Genomic DNA, 24,285 nt, shown 5'->3' on the forward strand with positions numbered 1-24,285 from the left:
CTATTGCTGGATATAATAAAATGCCCAATTTATCTCATATATCAGCTCTGGAATTCAAATTTTAATAAGTTAAAAATTTGCTAGTTTTTATAAACCAATTAATAGAGAAAGTATTTAACTGATTCCTCATGTTTAAGCTAGTTACTCATTATGTATATAAATTAAACACCTCTGTGCAGGTCTGGGGGAAGTAAATCAGCTAAATAACTGATTCAACATTATATACAGGTAGAGAACTTTGAAACACAAAGCAAAATTTTTACAATGTTAAATATACAACACAATTGAATATAAAATATTTTAAGTTAAAATTGATGCTAGAAGCAGAACGATAACATTTATGTGAAAAAGATGGAAATACCCACTATATTTAATTATAAAGATGTTTAATAATAAAGTGCTATTATTTTAACACTCATGCTTTAAAGGAAAGTAAAATGTATTGTAAGATAAAGTTGAATTAGTCAGTGCCATGGTGCAGTATGCTAATCCTCTTCCTGAGGCGCTGACATCCCATATGGGCACTGGTTCTAATACTGGCTGCTCCTCTTCCAATCCAACTCTCTGCTGTGGCCTGGGAAAGTAGTAGAAGATGGCCCAAGTGTTTGGGTTGCTGTACCCGCATGGGAGACCAGGAAGAAGCACTTGGCTCCTGGCTTCAGATTGGTGCAGCTCCGGCTGTTGCGACTGTTTGGGGAGTGAACCAATGGAAGGAAGACCTTTCTCTCTGTCTCTCCCTCTCACTGTTTGTAACTCTACCTCTCAAATTAATAAATAAATTCTTTTAGAAAAAGATTGAACCATATTGTATTTTATTGAATGTATTTGTATATGAATTGTATTTTATTGTATGTATTGAACCATATTTTATTTTAAAACTTAATACAGGAATGTGGTGACCTAAAAGAGCAGCAAATTAAATTTCAATCAATAAATAAGATATGTTTATTTTTAAATGTACATACATATATGAGTAAATACATTTTACAAATGCCTCAAGTCTGAGAAATTCATATTCCTATTAAGATATTTTATATTGAAAAAGAAACCAGGAAGTAACCCCAATGTACCTGAACTACTTTCAAGACTTGTGACATTGGCAAAGTCACTTAAACAATGTGAAAATTCAATTCATCATTATTTATTGATTCAACTATTAACACTCTATCTTACGAATTCTAAGACCTTAGGGAAGTTCCCTGATCTTATTACATCTCAGTTTTATTTTAATGTTTACTTATTTATATAAAAGGTAGAGACAATGAGACAGAGACAAGTCAGGGAGTTTTCCACTTGCTGGTTCACTTTTAAATGCCTAGAGCTACCATGACAGCTGCAGGCCAATGCCATATGCCCATATCTCAATCCAGGTCTCCCTCATGGGTGACCAGGACCCAGGTACTTGAGCCACCACCTACTGCATCCCAGGATGAGCATTAGCAGGAAGTGGGAATCAGAAGCAGAGCCACGATTGAAACCTAAGCACTCTGATAAGAAATCCCAAGCACTGTCTCAACCACTGCATCAAACATCTACCCTCTTACTTCTACATTTATCAATGTGTATTTCAATGAAGCTACACATGTGATTAGACTAATGCTCCAACTATATTCCAGTACCATTTAGCTCATTTTAACCTTCCCTTCCCTTGTAGCTTCACTGCCAAACAATGGGAAACAATACTCACTATCTAACAACATTGTGTTTGTTCAGTTTCCATTAATTTCACGTTTTATGAGTGTTGGCATGTATATATGCCATGTAATTGGACTTCCACCCCAGCTGTACAGAATTCCATTATTCTAAAAGTCTTTTGGCTCCCCATTTTATTGTCAAATGCTGTCTCCTCCTCAAGTGCCTGGGAAATATCTGATCTGTTTTTCCATTCTTATCATTTAGCTTATTTCAAAATTTCATGTATACATAAATCATATATTTTTCAATATACTGCTTCTTTGTAGAAATGGTATTTAAGACACATCAATATTTTTGCATGATTGCATTACTTGTCCCTTTTATCACTGAGCATTTTTCCATTGCATGGATTTATCAAAGTTGTTTATCCATTCACCCATTAAAGAACATCTCACTTGCTTCTAGCTTAGAAAAATATGAATAGATTTATGGACATTTTTTGCATGTACATAACTTCACATCAAGTACATAATTATAGAAAAGCATGGTTTCTGAATTCTATGAGAAATCTATATCTAATTTTATATGAAACTTCCCCAATGCTCCCAAAGTGCTTTTAAAAAATATTTTCAGCAGTGAATGAATAGTTTCTCTTGATCCATACCTTCTCCAGCATTTGGTATTTTATTTTGTGATTTTACTCAACTATCCAATTGATTTTTTAAAGTGTAGTAAAATCGCCTGCAACATGAATCAAATTTATAAACCTTTAAATTGTAAGACTTGCTATCTAATTACCATAGTAATTTTTTTTTAATTTTACTTATTTGTACACTTGAGACAGTGTAGTGAGGGTAAAGTGGGGGGAGTGGAGACAAAGACCATGAAAAACACCAACAGAGAGAACTCTCCTCCATTTGTTCTCTTCCCCAAATGCCCACAACAGCCAGGGCTGAACCAAACCTAATCCTGGAGCTCCATCTGGATCTCACATGTGGATGGCAGGAACCCACATATTTGAGTCTCATCTTTTGCCTCCCAAGGTACACAGCAGTAGGAAACAGGGGTAAATAATCTGGGGTGGGAAGCAGACCCAGGCTTCAATATGGGACATGATTGTCTCAACCAGCATGCTAACAGCTAGGGTAAATGTCCATCCATAGAAACACCTGATATTTAAAATACTAGCTAAAGACCAACATGGTTTGAGAAAACAAGCTGCTGTTTGACTTACTTCACCTAACTTAAAAGAATGAAATAGCATACAGATAAAGTATATGAAAATATAAATAGACAATTACTACTAGTGTAAATTCTGTTGATTTATTTCTATGTTACGTATTTCATTCATTAGACAACAACTGAGCCAAATAGTTAATTTTCAAAAAATAGTCTTATGTCTGACAGTTTTTACAAAATATATTTTATTCAGGTAGAATGTGATTTATCTGGACAGATTAACAGTGACTGCTGACCTACCTCAAGGCATTGGAGCAGAGAGGACAACAGTGATAATAGAGTGATGAATAATTGCATCAGACGTTGTCATTTCTTAGTGTTCCTTGATTGGCCATTAGCAATTTTGAGAATTTTAAACCTGACTTGCACTGTTTAACAACTGAAGCAAAAGGATATTTGCAGACTGATTTCAACATATTCTTCAAATCACTAAAATGTCAAGAAATGTTCAATCAACTACTCTATTTATGTTATGGCCTTAAAGCTTTTATGCTTTTATTTTAAACTTTCATATTTCTTGTTGGCTTTGAAAGCCGTCTATATCCAGCACCTTTAAATGTAAAATTGTGTGTTTGTGGGAATATTATATCACTGTCCAATAGAATCATACACTCAAATATTTTGATTTGGAAGTCATAAAAAACAGTTAAAAGGAAATTTTGTGTGTTTCTATTCAGATAAATAAAAAATAAGGATAAAATTTATGTTCTCATTTGTGCTTGCCGATGCTAAATTGTGCTTACCCTTCTTTACTGCCAAACTTTTCTGCTCAACAGGGTAAGGGGAGTAAACCTGCCAAAACTTTGATACACACACACACACACACATACACACATACACGCAAACACACAACAGTACATTTCTTTTTCCTGACAATGTCTTTCCACACATGACTTTATTTCTGACTGAGTTATCATTTTCCTTTTCTTTTCTTTTTTTTTATTTTTGTTTATTTATTTGAAAGCCAGTGTTAGAGAGAGAGAGGGAGAGACACAGAGAGTTCTTCCATACACCGACTCCCTCTTCAAATGGTCACAACGCTGGTCCCTCTTTTTCATTTTTTTTTCATTTTGTTATTTTATATTTTTTTCTTCCTTCTGTTCTCAATATTGAGTACTGTTTTATGAGACACTTATAATAGATTTTTTTCTTAATTCATTTTACTTATGATCACAATTTGATAAAATGTTCACAGAAACATGCATAAAATATATGTCCTCGGAAAAAAATTGAATTTAATGAATAAATAATGCGCTGGATTATTTGAGGACTATAAAATATAACATATCCATACAAGCAAGCAGACATGAGAAAAGTGAAATATACACATAGAGAAATAAGCAACTGAAGGGAAATTGTTATAAATGCTTCATTGTAAACAAAGAAAGGTCTCTGGAATCATAGAGGAACAAAAACTAATTGTGCCTGGGAGAAACAAGAAAAAAATGGAAACGGAACCTTGAATTGTCAGATTGCAGAGAAGTTTGCTCCCTTTTTCCTTCAATCTCCATAATCCAATTGTCTTTTCTCTCTGTGGGCTCTTAGCTTCCTTATTCTGTTTTTCTCAGCATCTTTCTTTGATTGTGATTCAGGGGTTATTTGTGCTTGTCCTGACAATCAAACTTTAAATCTCTCAGAAAGCATCACACACAGGCTTATAAGAGCCCATAGAAGTGAAGATTGAAGTCTTCTTTGGAACCAAGAGGGGATTCACTGTGGGACCACCTAGACAGGAGGCAGCTGCAGGAATCAGTCTCCAGCCAGGCTAGAGGATGTACGCTGAAGTTTTTATGCAAAAATAGAGATTAACAGTCCTTCTGGAAGTGTCTGCCTCAGCAGTGTGGCAGAGTCTAAGCCAAGTGTCTGCATCAAGAATCCTCAAGAGTCACACATTAAAATTAAAGAGCAGAGAAACACATAAACTGATTCTCCTTGGGAAATCATTTTCTGCATTGTCTATTTTAATTTTTGCAGCATATGTATATATAACTACTTTTTCTCACTTTAAGATTTCTATGAAAAGTAAATTGTACTGAAATCATACAAGAAGAGATAACTTAAAAACATCTTTCTAATTAAAACACATTTTTTTTCTTCCCAGATATTGTGTTCCAACACACTTTAACAACTCAATCAAAATATCACTGAATATTTGATACTTAAAAGAAATTCATGTATTGTAAATAAGAAGTGAGAAACGTGTGAATTTGAAGCAAGAATGATAACAATAAAATCAGATAATCTAGGAGCCAGTATAAGTTTACTCTAATAACATGCACAAGACACAAGAAAAAATACAGGAAGCACCTGATGGGTTCCATGTCAACAAATATCAACACAGGTCTGTCATAATAGATTGTGAATTTTGAATTTGGTTTTATGGTTCTGAAAACATATATGTACCCATTATTAGAGTGGTAGCATCAAACAAATAATTGTATAAGAATGTGAACTACCTGCACAGGAGGTTAAGAATATTAATATGTTTTTAACCTCCTTATATTGTACAATACATTTAAGCATGAAAAAGTTATTGCCAGCAACATAAGAGCATCTGCTTTCTGCTGTGTTGGTATTCTCTCCTTCAAATCTAGAAAGCGATGAGGGAGAAAGATCAAATCTGGATAGAAGATTCTAAAGTATAGTTAGAGAGGAAAAAAAGCTCTCGTGCTCTACAGCATGGTAGAGTAATGAGAATTTATAATTGGTTACACACCTTTAAAGAATGAAAGATAGCAGATTGAAGTTCCTGACACTAAGAAATGATAAATATGTAAGGAAACAAAAATGTTAATTACTCCAATTTTATTATTATATATGTGTCAATTTATCGCCCTGTGCTCAATAAATATATACAATGAGTGTCTGTCAATTAAAAATAAAACCTATTTTAATGTAACAGAAAAATGTCATCTTTCTATCTGAAGTGTGTTTTTGAAGAGTTTTTTATGCTTATTTTTGAAAAATATATCCTATTCCTGGAAATATGCATTTGGATTCGTAAAATGAATACTTATAGAATTTTGTCAGCACTGGCAACTTTCTATCATAAATTGCTGATGAGAAAATTCTATGAGTATTCATTTTATAAATCCAGAATGCATGCTTCCAGGCTGTCTCATATAAGTGAAACATTTTAACAAGCGCATCTTAAGCATCTACTAAGTTGTTACCATATTTATAATAATATTTTAAGAGTATGCAAAAAGCCTTCTTTCCTGAGTTGCTCTTAAACTAGAAATCACATATTAAATATGATAAATATCTAAATTTTTTTCTGAAAAGTATAGTATGATGTATGTCATAATCTATTAAATGTGATAAAAAACAATCGCATGAAACTTCAAAAAAATCCAGTATAAATTATTATTGATTTTAAAACTGCAGTGAGCCAAGAATTTTAATACTTAGATAAGAAGTCTTCCACTTTTCCTTAATTATGCAGGCAATTAAAAAATCTTGCCTCTATTTAAATAGTCAAAATTGATAGGTTATTAAGATAAACAAACAACAAATAAATCAGATCTGTACTATGTGGTGATTCTTCTCCATTTGGCTGGGAATTTTAGCAGTATAAAAATGCCTTGTGCTGATAACATTACATTAGAAACAAGTTTAGAGACATTCTGTTATTGTCAACTCTTTGGGAACTATTCTAACTTTATGCATTTTTAAAGAAAATATTGTTTGCCTAATGAATTGCTCAATTCTTAAAAAGTATAGCTGAAAGAAAAAGCCAGGTACAGAGACAAAAATTGTGTGGTTTCACTTATATGTAAAATTCTCAGTAGGTTAACTTCATGGATGAGAGAGTAGAATCTTAGTGACCAGGGGCTGAGCACTCTGAGGGGTGGTTTTTGTGATACTTTAGTCAAAGGATACAAAATTCCACTTAGAAATAATTTCAAGAGAGGAACTGCACAACATGATACTACAGTTGATAATGTATTTGTAAAATATTTTTAAAAGAATGCTAAGGAGTTGGTAGAAAACTATTCTTATGACAAAAGTGATAGCTATGTGAGGTGATGCATATGCTAATTAGGCAGCTTCAGACATTCAATCATATGTGCTTCAGAGCATCATGTTAGGTTATCTCTCAGTGTAAAACAAACAAAAAATTACTAATTAATCAAATATTTTATGTTTTAAATATAAGTGTTTGTACATGACATAGAAAAATATTCATAATTTTTAACACATGAAGTTAGATTTATTCAGGAATTGCAAATTATTCTAATTAAAGATTTGATTCCCCTCTCTCATCTTCCATCTCTTAGTTAATATTGTCCTGAAAACTCCAGTCTGACACATAGTGCCTTCTTCAACACTGAAGATGATATTGTTCTAACACCCTGATTTTAATCATTTAATTTTTCACTTGGGAATAACTTTAAACATCAATATATTCTGCAAAAATAAGACAAATAGTATTCCTATGATGTGATTTACTTCAATGCAGCATTTATATAACTATAGCATAATTATGAAAATTAGTAAACTGGCATCAACATAGTGCTACTGACAATTCAAATGTTTTGTTTGTCCCATCTTTTTTACACACATTTACATTGATTCTGTCAGCTTCCCTAGATAATGTTTGTTGAGTCCACATCACCTTATTTCCTATTCAGCTCTCTGTTAATGCACATAAGAAGCAGCAGATAATAGCTCAAGTATCTGGGTTCAGGCCTCCCTTGTGGAAGACTCAGATGGAGCTCCTGGTTCTGCATTTCAGCCAGGCCTTGCAAATATTTGGAGTGGTGATGGGGGAGGGGTCATGAGCAAGCAATAGAAGAACTCTCTCTCTCTTCTCCCTCTCTCTCTCTCTCTCTTTATCTTTCTATGCCTTATGAACAAATAAATCTCTAAGAAGTGTAGAGAATATCATGTATAATTTTTAGTAGGACAATAAATCAGGACTGGATAAGAGATGAATTACTCATGTACAATTAAATCTACCACATGCAAGTATACTTCAAAATATGCACAAAAAATGAAGTTAAAGGAACAGTTTATTTTAATGTAAAATTTTTTGAAATCCTTGTGTGGTTTTATCATAATACACATGTTGATATGTCTTTTTCAGGCTTTCTAATATAACTCAGACATTTTGTTCCTGCAATCCCTGTGAAAACAACTTCAACAAAAATATGAAGTAAGCCTCACATAATAAATATGTTGCAGTGCTTTCTGGACCAAACTAGGGGAAAAAAAAGTTATAACAAGGCAAAGTACAGCTGTCACATAATGTTAAAGATATAGAATGAAGAATTCTGGGCTTTCGGTATTAGAACTAAGGGACAGAATGTGAAACAGAGGTGCAGAGAGAGAATTCTAACTTCATGAGATGCTGTTCAAACACTAAACCTCACACAAACAGTCCCGACTGCCAATCCTGGAAGGGAAAATTACCAAGATTAAATGAACTGAAGGGGAATAAACTGTATAAGACTGGGAGACATTGAGATCCTACTATTTAGAATTTGAAAAATTTTCCACAACTACGTCATTTATTTGTGAAACCCAAAAATTCATATATTAAGAATAGATCAGGGCTGACGCTGCTGGGCAGTGGGTTAACGCCCCAGCCTGCAGCACCAGCATCGCATACTCCTTGGCCCCCTGCACCCTTGTGGGAGAGCTGGAAGAAGCTCCTGGTTCCTGGCTTCTGATCAGCTCAGCTCTGGCCCTTGTGGTCATTTGGGGAGTGAACCAGCAGGTGGAAGACCTCTCTCTCTCTCTCTCTCTGGCTCTACTTTTCTTTGTAACTCCTCTGTCTTTCAAATAAATAAAATAATTCTTTAAAAAAAATCTACTCTAACACTAGACTATATAGAATTGGAACCACAACAATGATACCACTATTACTATGAGTAATACAACTATTGTACTTATAAACAAGCCACATAATATCAAAGTCTTTAAAGATAACTTAAGATTCTAACAGAAAAAAATTGACATACAATAAAGTACATCATGTATATGTCTATCATACAACAAGAAAATATTTGATATGCAATGATTAAAATGTGACTAATAAGAAAATATGATCATAAGAAAAAAATTATGCAAAAGTTAATGATATGTTACAGTTAGCATCATGCTTAATGTAGTATTATTATAAAAGTTTAAAATAATGAACATGAAGAAACATTAGAAGAAACAATAGGAAATTTAATCTGTAAAATATTGTATTTCTAGGCAAAATATATGAAAAATAATAAGTTGACTTTATGTTCATAATGAATACTTCTGAAAAAGTAATATTTCCTTGCATGACAGATCAACAGAATTTATATAAACTGAAGTGACAGATAACCCCTTTGTAAGCACTCCCCAGTTCTTACTGAATAACAAATGAACAGCACATTTGGAACACATTTGAATTTGGAGACTATTATAAGACTGAATCAGTAAAAACATATGAAGATCAAACCTGAGGTAGAACGAATTGTAGGGAGCTAACTAGTGTTGAAATGACGGAAGTGTCCAAACACTCAGAGAATATAAACAGGCTACTGAAACTTGCTAGGAGACAAGCCACAAATTAACTCAGAGATACTATAGCTAATCCTTCATTGTGCACAGAATGTTGTATAGCAGTAAGCACCATCAATGTCCAGGGAAATAGAACTTCAACTAAAGAGCAAAATAAGATTCTGGAAATCAAACATCTAGGAGTTTAAATTTTCGAATGCTCAGATGAATATTTGAAAATTGCTGTGTTAAGGAAACTCAGCAAAATTCAAGAGAACACAGAGAAATGATTCCCTATTCTAACAGAGATGTTTGATAGAGAGATAGAAGTAATTAAATGAAATAAAGCAAAAATCTTTCATATTAAAAGTACACTAGTAAAATATAAAATGTGATAGAAGGCATCAATAATGAATTACAGAGTAGATCAAACAGCAGAAATAATCATTATGCTTGCAGACAGGCAACTTGAAAATATACAGTTTTAGAGAAAAAAAGAGTCAAGAAGAATGAAGAAAACTTGTTGTAAATGAGGGGTAAAATAAAAAGACCAAATATTTCAGTTAGTGGGCCAACCAGACCTTGAGAATGACAAAAGGATAGAAACAATACTCCAATAGCTTATAACAGAGAACTTCCCAAGCCTAAAGAAAGATACAAGTATCCAAGGAAAGGTAGTTAAAAGGTTACCAGTCAGAGCCAATAACACAAGTCTAACCAAAGGCATATTGAAGTTAAAGATGGCATTCTCAAAGCTGCAAGAAAAATGAAGCAAGTAACATATTAAAGGGATCCCAACTCACCTGACTTCAGACTCAGTAAAAATCTCATAGACCAAGAGGGAGTGGGATGGGACTTTCACAGAAAGGGGTGGGGTGGTGGATATAAAATTGTCAGCCAAGAATATTGTATTCAGCAAAACTATCCTTAGCTATGAGAGAGAAATAAAGACATTCCCAAAGAAAGATGAATTTATCAACATCACTCTGACATTACAAGAAGTTCTATGGAGACTTTATATGGAAAGGGATGCGAAAAAATAAGAAGAAAATATTAAAAGTTAGAAAACACCCTGGTCAAAGTAAATATACCAGTTCAGAATGCTCTAGTATTCTTATGTTATAAAAATGGTTTATAAGCCATTTATAACTTTACCGTGAATACTGAATGCAAATTGTCAACACTGCATTAAAATTTTATGTAAAAACAAAAGTTCAAAATGTGGGGATGAATGGTACACAAGGTAGATTTATTTATTAGGATTTCTTATTGATTTGGTTTTCTTATCCCTTTTCCTGTCTTTATAATCAATGTTAAGTTGTAATCAATTCAAGATATTTTGCTATAGTTGAAAGAAGTTTGTGTAAGCCTCATGGTACCCATAGAGCAGTAACTTGTAGCAAACTTATCAAAATAAAAAATTGTAGAATCCAGTTCATCACTAGATAAAATCACTCAAGACCAATGAAATGTTTTTTTTTAATTTTTATTTAATAAATATAAATTTCCAAAGTACAGCTTTTGGATTACGGTGGCTTCCCCCCCCCCCCCATAACTTCCCTCCCACCCACACCACTCCCATCTCCCACTCCCTCTCCCATTTCATTTGCATCAAGATTCATTTTAAATTATTTTTATATACAGTAGATCAACTTAGTATAAATTAAGCAAGGATTTCAACAGTTTGCACCCACACTGAAACACAAAGTTTAAAATACCGTTTGAGTACTAGTTATAGCATTACTTCACATTGTACAACACATTAAGGACAGAGATCCTACATGAGGAGTAAGTGCACAGTGACTCCTATTGTTGACTTAACAATTTGACACTCTTGTTTATGGCGTCAGTAATCATCCTAGGCTCTAGTCATGAGTTGCCAAGGCAATGGAAGCCTTTTGAGTTCACCAACTCTGATCTTATTTAGACAAGATCATAGTCAAAGTGGAAGTTCTCTCCTTCTTTCAGAGAAAGGCACCTCCTTCTTTGATGGCCCATTCTTTCCACTGGGATCTCACTCGCAAAGATCTTTCATTTAGGTGTTTTTTTTGTTTGTTTGTTTGTTTGTTTTTACCAGAGTGTCTTGTGTCTTGGCTTTCCATGCCTAAAATACTCTCATGGGCTCTTCAGCCAGATCCGAATGCCTTAAGGGCTAATTCTGAGGCAAGAGGGCTGTTTAGGGTATCTGCCATTCTATGAGTCTTCTGAATAGCCCGCTTCCCATGTTGATCATTCTCTCCTTCTTAATTCTACCAGATAGAATTAGCAGATACTAGTCTTGTTTATGTGATCCCTTTGACTCTTAGACCTATCATTATGATGAATTATGAACTGAAATTGATCACTTGGAGTAGTGAGATGGCAATGGTACATGCCACCTTGATGGGACTGAATTGGAATCCCCTGGCATTTTTCTAGCTCTACCATTTGGGGCAAGTCAGATTGAGCATGTCCCAAATTGTACATCTCCTCCCTCTCTATTTCCCACTCTTATACTTAACAGAGACCACTTTTCAGTTAAATTTAAACACATAAGAATAATTGTGTGTTAATTACAGAGTTCATCCAATAGTATTAAGTAGGACAAAAAAAATACTAAAAGGGATAAAGTATTAAGTTGTTCATAAAGTCAGGACAAGGGCTGATCAAGTCACTGTTTCTCATATTGTCCATTTCACTTCAACAGGTTTCCCCTTTGGTGCTTGGTTAGTTGTCGCCAATCAGGGAGAACATATGATATTTGTCCCTTTGGGACTGGCTTAATTCATTCAGCATGATGTTTTCCAGATTCCTCCATTTTGTTGCAAATGACCAGATTTCATTTTTTTTTACTGCTGTATAGTATTCTATAGAGTACATGTCCCATAATTTCTTTATCCAGTCTACTGTTGATGGGCATTTGGGTTGATTCTAGGTCTTAGCTATTATGAATTGAGCTGCAATAAACATCAAGGTGCAGACAGCTTTTTTGTTTGCCAATTTAATTTCCTTTGGGTAAATTCCAAGGAGTGGAATGACTAGGTTGTATGGTAGGGTTATATTCAGGTTTCTGAGGAATCTCCAGACTGACTTCCATAGTGGCTTTACCAGTTTGCATTCCCACCAATAGTGAGTTAGTGTCCCTTTTTTCCCCACATCCTCACCAGCATCTGTTGTTGGTAGATTTCTGTATGTGAGCCATTCTAACCAGGGTGAGGTGAAACCTCATTGTGGTTTTGACTTGCATTTCCCTGATTGCTAGTGATGCTGAACATTTTTTCATGTGTCTGTTGGCCATTTGGATTTCCTCTTTTGAAAATGTCTATTGAGGTCCTTAGCAAATATACAAAACTCAATAACATAGTTATACTACAATGAATCATCATGAAAAGAAATGAAGAGGGGCCAGTGCCTTGGCACACTAGGTTAATCCTCTGCCTGCAGCTCTGGCATCTCATATGGGCACCAGTTCTAGTTAAGGTTGCCTTTCTTCCAGTCCAGCTCTCTACTATGGCCTAGGAAGGCAGTGGAGGATGTCCCTAATGCTTGGGGCCCTGCACCTGCATGGAAGACTGGGAGGAAACACCTGGCACCTGGCTTTGGATCCACACAGCTCCAGCCATAATGGCCACTTGGGGAGTGAACCAACAGAAGGAGGATCTTTCTGTCTCTCTCTCTCTCTCTCTCTCTCTCTCTCACTGTCTATAACTCTGCCTCTCTAATAAATAAATAAAAATCTTAAAAAAAAGAAATGAAGAGAGCAATTCTATTTCTGATAGCTACAAAAGAAGCAAAAATCTGGGAAAGATTTAATCAAAAAGGTGAAAACTATGAATCATCAATAAAGGTAATTAAAGAGGACAGAATAATAGAATAACAGCCTACATTTATGAAATGGAAAAATCAACGTCATTAGAATATGTGTGTACTCCCCTAAGAAATTTCCAGATTAAAATCAATCGCAATCAAAATCCCTATTACACTTTTAACAGAAGTAAAAAAGACAAAAAACAAACAAAACAAAACAAATAAACAAACAAACAAACAAACAAAAAACACTACTCAAACTTGTATGGAAACACCAAAGACATTGAATACCCAAAGTGATTTTGAGAGAACAAAAGAACAATACAGAAGGCACTGTGTTACCTTGGCTTTAAAATATTTTACAAAACTGCAATAATTAAAATAGTATTCTGTTGACATGAAAACAAATCCATAGAGCAGAACAGAGACCCTAGAAATAAACACATACATTGACATCCAACTGATACTTGACAAAGATAATAAATAATGTATTGGAGAAAGGATAAATCAGAATGTTGTAAAGATATTTCTGCTGCTTTTCCCAGGTTGTTAGCAGGGAGCTGGATCAGAAGTGAAGCAGCTAGGACATGAAGGGGTACCCATTTGGGATGTCAGTGCCAAAGATAAATATTTAAACCTTCTAATAAATACACATGTATGTACACTCACCATTTTGACAAATGGACAAAAAAAGAGATTAAAAATAATACTATAAATGTTAACTTCGAATTATGAAACAAAATAATGAAATAAAAGATAATAAACACCAGAGGACTAAAACAGAAAAGAAAATCAAAACAACAGTTCTAAACCAAATCACATCTATCTCTTCTAAATGAAAATGGAATAATATCACAATTAAAAGGAACAATTTGTCAGAACAGATTTGAAAAACAAGGGTAAATGTATTTAATTTAGGAAACCTCTTTAAACATTCAAAAACATTAAAATTATTATGGTGAAAATGTAGATACCATGCAAATACTAAACATGAAAAAAACCTGAAAAGCTATATTAAATCAGAAAAAAATAATAACTAGTCTTAGAAGAGGCAAGATGGATTTTTTTAGACATAAAGAGACAGAGAAAGAAAAAGAGAGACAGACAGACTGGCTCAGTCTCCAAATACTCTCAACAGCCAGGATTCGGTTGAACTGGGCTAAAATTGGGAGCTGGAAACTCAACATGTCTCCCTTGTGGGTGTCAGGAACTGAATTACCTGAGCCATCACCTTTGTCTCCTTGGATTTGCATTAGCAGGAAGCTAAAGTCAGGAGCTGGAGCTCTGAATCAAAAGCAGTTATCCAGACGTGAAATATGGGCATCTTAATCACTACTTAAGCCCCTTCTCAAGATCATTGATTAAATAATTGGGTAGCTCTGAAGGTAGATCCATAATCAAGAGGTCCTAGACACCCAAAGAAAAACCTAAAAGAACTAAAGATAGAAACGCATGATTATACCTCAAATTTGCCTCCTGTGTATTCTTGATAGAAACATCAGGGGAAAAATAGAGTAGACGTTAAATATTTGAACAATTTTAAATTGAGTTGACCTACTTTACACATCAAATAGCAATAAAATAAACAACTATAGAATGTGTATGTTTTCAAAGATTCATAGAACATTCATAATCATAATCAAACATACATGGGATATTAAATTTAATTCAACAAAACATGTAATTTTTAAGAAAAGAAATTTTCATATACATACATAGCAAGCTTCTTTATAATGGCCAAATTACAGCAACCAAAATGTCCATTAACTAGTAAATCTAACATGTGTCTGTACAGTATATATGACAAATCTAAATGGAGGAACACTACTCAGCATATATATGAAGGAAATACCACTGCAAGCAATGATAAGAATAAATTTGAAGAAGTAATGTTGAAATACAGAATTAGAGGTCACCACTGTGAGGTAGCAGACTAAGCCTCTGTCCATGGTGCCCGCATCCCATTTTGCTGCTGGTTTGTGTCCCAGTTGCTCTGCTTCCCATCCAGCTTTCTACTGATGTTCTGGGAAACCAGTAGATGATGGCCCAGGTGCTTGGGTCCTGGCACATGAACCAGAGACCCAGAAGAAGCTCCTGACTCCTGGCTTCAGATTGGCCCAGCTCTGGCCATTGTGGTCCTCTTGGGAGTAAACCAGCTGATGGAAGACCTTTTTCTCGTCCCTCTTTCCATCTGTAACTCTCTCTCTCTAATAAATAAATGTTAAAAAAATAAAGGAAAGTAGGAAATATATTATTATATTTGTAAAAATTCATAGAATAGGTAAAAGTTACTGATGTTGAAGAGCCTGTTATTGCTCCAGGGAATGATTTTAGCTCACTTGTCAAAGATTAGTTGGCTATAGATGCATGGGTTAACTTCTGGAATTTCTATTCTGTTCCGTTGGCATACATGTTTACTTTTGTGCTAGGTCGTTTTGATTTTACCAACCGTGTAGAATCTCTTGAAATCTGTTGTGATGCCTTCAACTTGGTTTTTATTGTTTAAGATTGCTTTGGCTATTCATTATCTGCTGTGTTTCCATATAGAGTTAGGATTTTTTTTTTTCTGAATCTGTGAAAAATCTCCATGGAATTGTGTTTGCATTAAGTCTATAAATAACTTTGGATAGCATGGAAATTTTAGTATATTGATTCTTCCAATCCATGAACATGGAATATGTTTCCAATTTTTTTGTGCCCTCCTTGGTTTCTTTCATTGCCATTTTTATTGTAGAGATCTTTCACACCCTTAGAAAAATTTAGCACGATATACTTAATTTTTGTATTAATTGTGAATGGGACTAATATTATAAGTTATTTCTCAGCCAGTACACTGTTGTTTAAGAATGTGATTGAATTTTGATGTTGACTTTTAAATCTTGCAATTTCCCCCAATCTCTCTTACAAGTTTCAAATATGTCTCTTAGTGAAGTCTTTTGGTTTCCCTACATAAAGGATCATGTCATCTGCAGACCAGGAAAATATGACTTCCTCCTTTCCAATTGTATACATTTGATTTCCTTTTCTTTCCTGATGGCTCTGGCTAAAACTTCTAGAATGACATTTAATAGTAGTGGTAAAAGTGTGCATCTCTCTCTGGTCCTAGGTCTTAGCAGAAATTCTTTCAGCTGTTCTTCAATGCGATGTTGGCTGTAAGTTTGTCATACATTGACTGTAGCGTGTTGAGCTATGCTCTTTTTATATCCAGTTTTTTAAAGGCTTTTATCAGAAAAGGATTCAGTATTTTATGAAATGCTTTCACTGTATCTATTTAGATAGCATATATGTGTATATAGAATACCTACATTTGAAGTGAATGTAGCAAAATACTTACAAAAATATAATATAAAAATAAAAAGAATAGAAATTTCCCATCTCTTACTTAGATGAGTCTGAAATATGTCAGAAAGAGGAAAGGAGAAAGTGTTATTGCAACTCATGTTGGGGCCCAGAGGTCTCTTATCTTTGTCTAGTCATGCTTATTATGATCCAATTCCTATCATCTCTTAAAAACTACACAGTTTATTAATTTATCTCTATTCCACTGTTCATGTTCAAACTCATCATGTTCATCTCAGACTACATTCTTCTAACTGATGACTCCATTTGTATAACATAGTAATAAATGACATAATATAAAGTAACTAATGTTTAAAGAAATGAGTTTATTAGTTTCCTTTGTGTGAGGATTGACTAATGGCCGCAGGGATAATGGAAGTTTTTCTCTTGCTATGTTCGTACATGTCCTAGGTGTATACATAACATAAAATTAATTAAAATACCTATTTTAGAATTGTTCATATCACTATATATAAATTTTACCTAATTTTAAATGTTTGAGTGAAAAATCAAAAAAACACGGAATTATATATTGAGTCTTTGGTCATATTAAAATTTTTAGCATTAAAAATTTCTAAGTTATTCTGGAATATGAAGCACAGGTTAGTCACAATTATATTATGATATAGTAAATATTTAGTCTGTAAATATAGATATGTCCATTCCTTATATGAGCTTATGCATGCCATTTTATAAAAGACTCAAAAGTACTAATTGGAGATTTTTAGAAATAGCAAATGTAACATCAATATAAATATTTTCAAAATTTTCTGTTTTCAAATTATATGTTAATGCTATTCTAAACCGTCATAAATTCAACTAGATTAGAAGAAACTTATCCTAATTTTTATGCAAAAGAATCACCTGAAGGTATCTTTTTATAATAAAAAGAAAAATGTACTGAGTACTAAGACACTATGCCACAAACATTATACAAAAGTATTTTTGGTAATTCTTTATAATATAACCATTTAATTTGTTTCAATTAAGATTACTAAAATTAATTTTTAAAATTTTAATTCATTTTATATGGCACTCAGAAAAATAATAATCACCTGTCCAAAGACAAAGGTGAAGTGCAGTATTAAATTCACTTGGTTGCCTTTAGTCTTACTCTTGATATTCCTATTCACTTGAACATTATCATTAAATTCTGAAGTTGATTATATGGGTGCTTTGTGAATAGGAACAAGGAGCATTTCAGAAAGCTAAAAATAATATCCTATTTGGTTCTAAGTGAAGTACTTATACCTAGCATTCCTTCTGAAGAATATGCACTGAATAATAGAAATAAATTGCTCACTACTTAAACACCCTCTGGAAAACTAAAAAATAGGTTGCTGACAGTTAAAATTTTAGATATTATGTTTAAAATAACATGTTTAATATTGTACATTCACACTCATAAAATTAAAAATCCTTTAAAGAATGTTTAATTATTAACTATTATTAGAAGAATGATGCCTTCCTCTCTGTTTTGTTTTATGTTGTGAACTAACCAATATTCAATGCGAAAAATAATTTTTATAATACATCATGTAATTGATAGAGTCAGAATTTAAGGCTCATATCTATGAAAGTATACATTTTAAGAAAAATATAAATATTGGTTTTAAGAATTCTGACATGCATGAATTGAATATTAGTCAAATACAAAATTAATCTGATATCTTCAGTAAAATTTACATAGCAATTGAACTTCTTTGAATTATGACTTAGTGAGTGGAGCATATGGAGGATTGAAAATGTCATATTAATGTGAAATTAATAGGACTTCTTTCCTCAGACTATTAGTTCTCAGTAAATTATTGTAATTTTAGTTCTAACATGAAAAATAATAATCCTTGCATTTGTTTCTACACAAGAGAAATTTGGGATATATGTATGGTTTTCTGGTATTGAAACCAAACAGTTCTTATGGAGGCAAGCACAGATAGGGTAGTTGGGGACTGTCTCCTTGAGGCTGCCTCAGTATTCTCTCTTTACATATTTATAATTATATCTTGTAATAGAATTACAAGTCCATGAAGCTTCTGAAACATATAAGTTTCTTCTTCTACTGTATAGTGGCATTTTTTAAATTTAATTTGTTATACAATTTCATATATTTCACATATACAGATTGATGAACATAGTAATTGTTTTAAATATGTGATTTCCAAATCCTCAGTAAGCAGGCAAAGTTTCTGGAAGGAGAGATGTTAGTCTTCCGGTTTTGAAGTAGACTTTGTCCATGGTAGAAGAGGATATTTTAATGTCCAGTGATATATACAATTTTCAGGTTCCTTTCTTATGTGCTCATAAGTCAATTACATTTCAACTACTCTTCTGCTACCCTCCTCCCACCCGAGTAATTGACCATCTGCCTCTCTATTCTCTATTTCTCTATTTACTTCTCTGACCCTACTTCCAAAAATATAGGAAGTATAAGATCTCAAAGGTAGATTCCTTACCTTTACAAATTAGTGAAGACATAGTCTGTAAAAAATAATATATAAGAAATCATGTAAGTGGTAGAAAGGCAATGTCAGAATGAATACTGTGATGTCCAGACTTAAAGAAGAGCCAAAGTGGATTAGACAGGAGTAACTGAGCAACCAAGGCATAAAGAGAACTTCACATTCCTCTTTGTTTTTGTCTAGAAAATAACAAGGGAAAGAGAAAGAGAAAGAGAAAGAGAAAGAGAAAGAGAGAGAGAGAGAGAGAGAGAGAGAGAGAGAGAGAGACTGACTACTGGGAAAGCATCAAAGAATTTCCATTTCAAAGATTAGGCCTGTCTTTAGAAATCATCACCAACTATGAGTTACAAGAGTGTATGAGGCATCAAATACCTATGTCTCCAAATTAGGGAGTCTTAAAGATATAAATATCTAGGCATTTAAATGAAGGCATGTAAACTGCATGATGTGTAAATAAATAAAACAAACTAGATTATGAAGACAGTTTAAAAAGATTTTTTTTTTTTATTATTACACAAGGCCTCCCTTGGCCATTTTGTCTATAATCAAAATAACATGAGCTTGACTCAGAGAAATTGCGCCTCTCCAATCATTGCCTACAGAGGTTCCTTTTTTCTTTTCTTCTTCTTCTTTTTTTTTTTTTTTTTTTTTTTTTTTTTTAATTTTTGACAGGCAGAGTGGACAGTGAGAGAGAGACAGAGAGAAAGGTCTTCCTTTTGCCTTTGGTTCACCCTCCAATGGCCACCGCAGTAGCGCACTGCGGCCGGCGCACCGCGCTGACCCGATGGCAGGAGCCAGGTGCCCATCCTGGTCTCCCATGCGGGTGCAGGGCCCAAGGACTTGGGCCATCCTCCACTGCACTCCCTGGCCACAGCAGAGAGCTGGCCTGGAAGAGGGGCAACCGGGACAGGATCGGTGCCCCGACCGGGACTAGAACCTGGTGTGCCGGCGCCGCAAGGCGGAGGATTAGCCTATTGGGCCGCGGCGCCGGCCAGAGGTTCCTTACAAGGAAATGAGCTGGTAAATTCAGTAAGTATTATTGTTACTTCCTAAGGATCAGGAAAATCTGTCACTTTACATAAATGTGTGCTTTATTGTTATTTTCCCTGATGGTCATTAAAACATTTTTCACAAATTAAAAATGTAGTCATATTTTCTAGGAAAATGACCACTAGCTAAGACTTAAAATTAACAGTTTATGTATCAATTTTTATATTTCTTTTCCTTATGGATACAGGAGTTTCACTGATGGCAGGTAGAAGTAGAGTCGAGATCTCACATGCATGATAAATATAATCAATTTAGTTAGAATAACGTGTCCCAAATACTTTTTTTCTTTCTTTTTTTTTAAAATTTTATTTAATGAACATAAATTTCCAAAGTACAACTTATGGATTACAATAGCTTCCCTCCCCATAACTTCCCATAACTTCCCTCCCACCCACCACAATCCCCTCTCCCACTTCCTCTCCCCTTCCATTCACATCAAGATTCATTTTCAATTATCTTTATATACAGAAGATCAATTTAGCATATATTAAGTAAAGATTTCAACAGTTTGCACCCTCAGAGAAACACAAAGTGTAAAATACTATTTGAGCACTAGTTATAGCATTAATTAAACACCTAAGAATAATTGTGTATTAATTACAGGGTTCAACCAATAGTTTTAAGTAGAACATAAAAAAATACTAAAAGGGTAAAGTATTAAGTTCTTTTTTTTTCTTTTTTTTTGTTTGTTATGTAGTTTTTTTTATTTATTTAATAAATGTGAATTTACAAAGTGCAACTTTTGTATTGTTGTGGCTCCCCCCCCCCCACAACCTCCCTCCCTCCTGTGGCCCTCCCCTCTCTCACTCCCTCTCCCATCCCATCCTTCATCGAGTTTCATTTTCAATTACCTTCTTATACTGAAGATCAACTTAGTATATACTAAGCAAGGATTTCAACAGGCTACATTCACACAACCACACAAGGTATAGGGTATTGTTTGACTAGTAGTGTTGTTTTTAAGTTTCATAGTAAAACACATTAAGGACAGAGATCCTACGTGGGGAGCATGTACCCAGTGACTCCCGTTGTTGATTTAACATTTTGCACTCTTATTTATGACGTCAGCAATCACCCGAGACTCTTGCTATGAGCTGTCTGAGCTATGGAAGCCCCTTGAGTTCACTGACTCTGAACTTGTTTAGTCAAGGCCTTATCACATTGGAGTTTCCTTCCTCCCTTCAGAGAAAGGCACCTCTCTCCTTGATGGCCTGCTCCTTCTGCTGGGGTCTTGTTCACCAGGATCTTTCATTTAGATTGGATTAGGAGTTTCACTGATGGCAGGTAGAAGTAGAGTCAAGATCTCACATGCATGATAAATATAATCAATTTAGTTAGAATAATGTGTCCCAAATACTTTTTTATAAAGGCTGTGCCCTTTGTCATAACATTATTTGTAAAAAGGGACTACTTAGAGGGCATTTATTTGTTTGAAAGGCAGAGAAACAGAAAGAGACAGAGAGAAAGAAAAAGAAAAAGGGAGGGAGAGAGGGGGAGAGGGCAACTGAGAGAGATCTTCTATCTGCTGATTCAATTTCCAAATGATTGCAACAGCCAAGGTTAGGCCATGCCTAAACCAGGATCCTGGAACTCCATCTAGGTTTCCTACATCTGAGGCTGAAGCCCAAGTACTTGGATCATCCTCTGCTGCCTTCCAAGGCACATTAAGCCTAAATCTCAATGGAAGTAGAGCAGCTGGGACTTTAGCTGCCACTCTGATATGGAATGTCAGCATTCCAGTGAATTAACCCACTGTGCCACGATTTTGTCCACAGTATTTAAGCATTTAGTATTACAGTGTAGGTGTTGCCTTCCAACAATAGGATTCATTTGATCATCATAAAGACGTTTCTAGCATGCAACAATACAAAATGCTGCCCATCACATTCTCTCAGCTATAACCAATAGATTCTGACCATCATCTATTTTTTGTTTATTCAGTTTTTAAATTTTTAAAATAGATTTATTATTCTCTTAATAGTGATTCCAACATGGCAGAATAGGGAAGGATATTACTGCTCTAGGCTTGGAGAAGACAGTTAAAAAATAGAGAGAATTGTCTGGGCTTCTGAATTTACAAGGCCTAAAGCCCACCAGATTACCAAGCCCCTTCTATCAGGTTCTATTTGCCTCTCAATCAGAAAACTTAATTGTAGCTTAGACAGCACCTTTCTTAGCTCCTCTAATAATGACTCTGTCCTTTGTTCTAGGCCCTGTCTAGTGCACTTGGGCCTCATTCCTTTGTAATCATAACCTCTACTCTACCTCCAATGGCTCTACTCCCAACCTGTGTGTACTGATGGTCCTCTTCCCCACTTAATGCTGTATAATTGTTCAAACCTGGTCAATGCCACTCTTAGGATCATTGGTTACTATCCTCACTCTCTCTTTTATGACCTCGTCTAAATATGATCAGAGTCGGCAAACTTGGAAGGCTTCCATAGCCTTGGCAACTCATGACGACAGCCTAGGATGGTTACTGGTGCCATAAACTAGAGTGTCAATTTGTTGGGTCAACAACAGGAGCCACTGTGCACTTGCTCCTCATGTGGGATCTCTGTCCTTAATGTGCTGTACATTGTGATTTAATGCTATAACTAGTACTCAAACAGTATGTTTCACTTTGTGTTTCTATGTGGGTGCAAACTGTTGAAATCTTTATACTAAATTGATCTTCTGTATATAAAGAGAATTGAAAATGAATCTTGATTTGAATGGAAGGGGAGAGGGAGCGGGAGAGGGGAGGGTTGCGGGTGGGAGGGAAGTTATGGGAGGGGGGAGCCATTGTAATCCATAAGCTGTACACTGGAAATTTATATTCATTAAATAAATGTTAAAAAAAAATAGAGAGAATGTAGTCTCAGGGAAGAGTTAGGGGGAAAATTGCAGGGAAACCCCATGGAAAGAAGAGGGATGCTGTGGATCTCTGTGGAGGTTGTGGGCACACAGCACAGGCATGCAGAAAACACAGAATTTCAGCAGCAGAGAGCCAAGCACCAGCTTTGGAGACTGAGGTGAGTCTAGACAGCAGCAGCCCATGCCACTGGCAATATGGCTGTGGGGAGAGACTTATTTGACTCTGTCCTGGAACCCTGTTTGGGACAGGGTATCTGCCAACCTAGAGAGAAAAAGGGGCATGTTTATCTCTCTTTGTCCCCCCGACAACGGTGAGAGACAACTGGGTGAGAGAGGGTGGGTTCTATTTTGATCATACGTAATAGTTGGAGCAGCTCATGTCCGTGAGCCTAGCAACAAGCCTTGAGGAGATGACTGAGTCTGGCTGGGCGAATTGACAAGGACTTGGGCATGCATGTAGGACTTTGAGGTGCCCCCAGCCTCCCAATACATTTCAGGCTTAGTGATTCAAAAACTGCCTTGGTGGAGCACGATCAAGCAGCTGATTCTGGAAGTGATACTGCTTCTCTGTGGGACACATTAGTGGGGTAGAGTAGATCCTTGGCACCCTGTGACTGTAGGAGCCTTGTGTGCAGAGACTATGAGGAGACTGTGACTACATTAGATGGTACAGGGTGCAGCTGAGTCTTTGTGGAATCACTGATCCACACACTAGGAGCTCCCTGATTACCTGGGGTGGTTCATTGTACTGTCATTTATGCTCACAAAGAGGACTGCACGAATATTTTGTGTGGTTCTTAGGGCAGTACAGATGAGTATTTCACCCCCAGGGGGCTGACACTCAGGCATTGATCCCCTTGGAAGAGAGGAAGTGAGAGTGTAACTATACCAACAGAGCTGATTACACCCTCCAATCTGCTAAGAAAGAGGGGATCTATCTTGCCCAAATTGTATATCACCATGGTTACTCGCCCCACCCTGGAGCACTGACCAGAGCTCCCTGGCCACACCCAGCACACAGTTCAAAGTATTCATGAACGAGAAGACACTCCACAAAGCCACAGAAGTGCAGTCCAAAGATAAAAACCATCAGTTGGAAAAAGAACAAGTCTCCCCACATATGCCTAAAAATAAATACAGAAATTCAAGAAACAAAAATAAGGAAGACAACATAATGCTTCCAAAGGAACACAAAGCACTTCAATAGTAGAATGTGAAGACGAACAGATTGATGAATTGCCTGAAATAGAATTCAAAAGATTAATCATAGAATTACTCAAAAGCAATCAGAAGCAAATTCTCAAATTAAAGAAATCCATATTGACATGAATGAAAATTTCCCCATGAAATTTAGATTTAAAAGAAAAATCTAAATGAAATATTAGAAATGAAGAGCTTAATGGAATGCTAGCTCTTCTATACTCTAGCTCACTTCCCAAAT

Source organism: Lepus europaeus, chromosome 8 (assembly GCF_033115175.1).
Source record: "Lepus europaeus isolate LE1 chromosome 8, mLepTim1.pri, whole genome shotgun sequence".
NCBI lineage: Eukaryota > Metazoa > Chordata > Mammalia > Lagomorpha > Leporidae > Lepus > Lepus europaeus.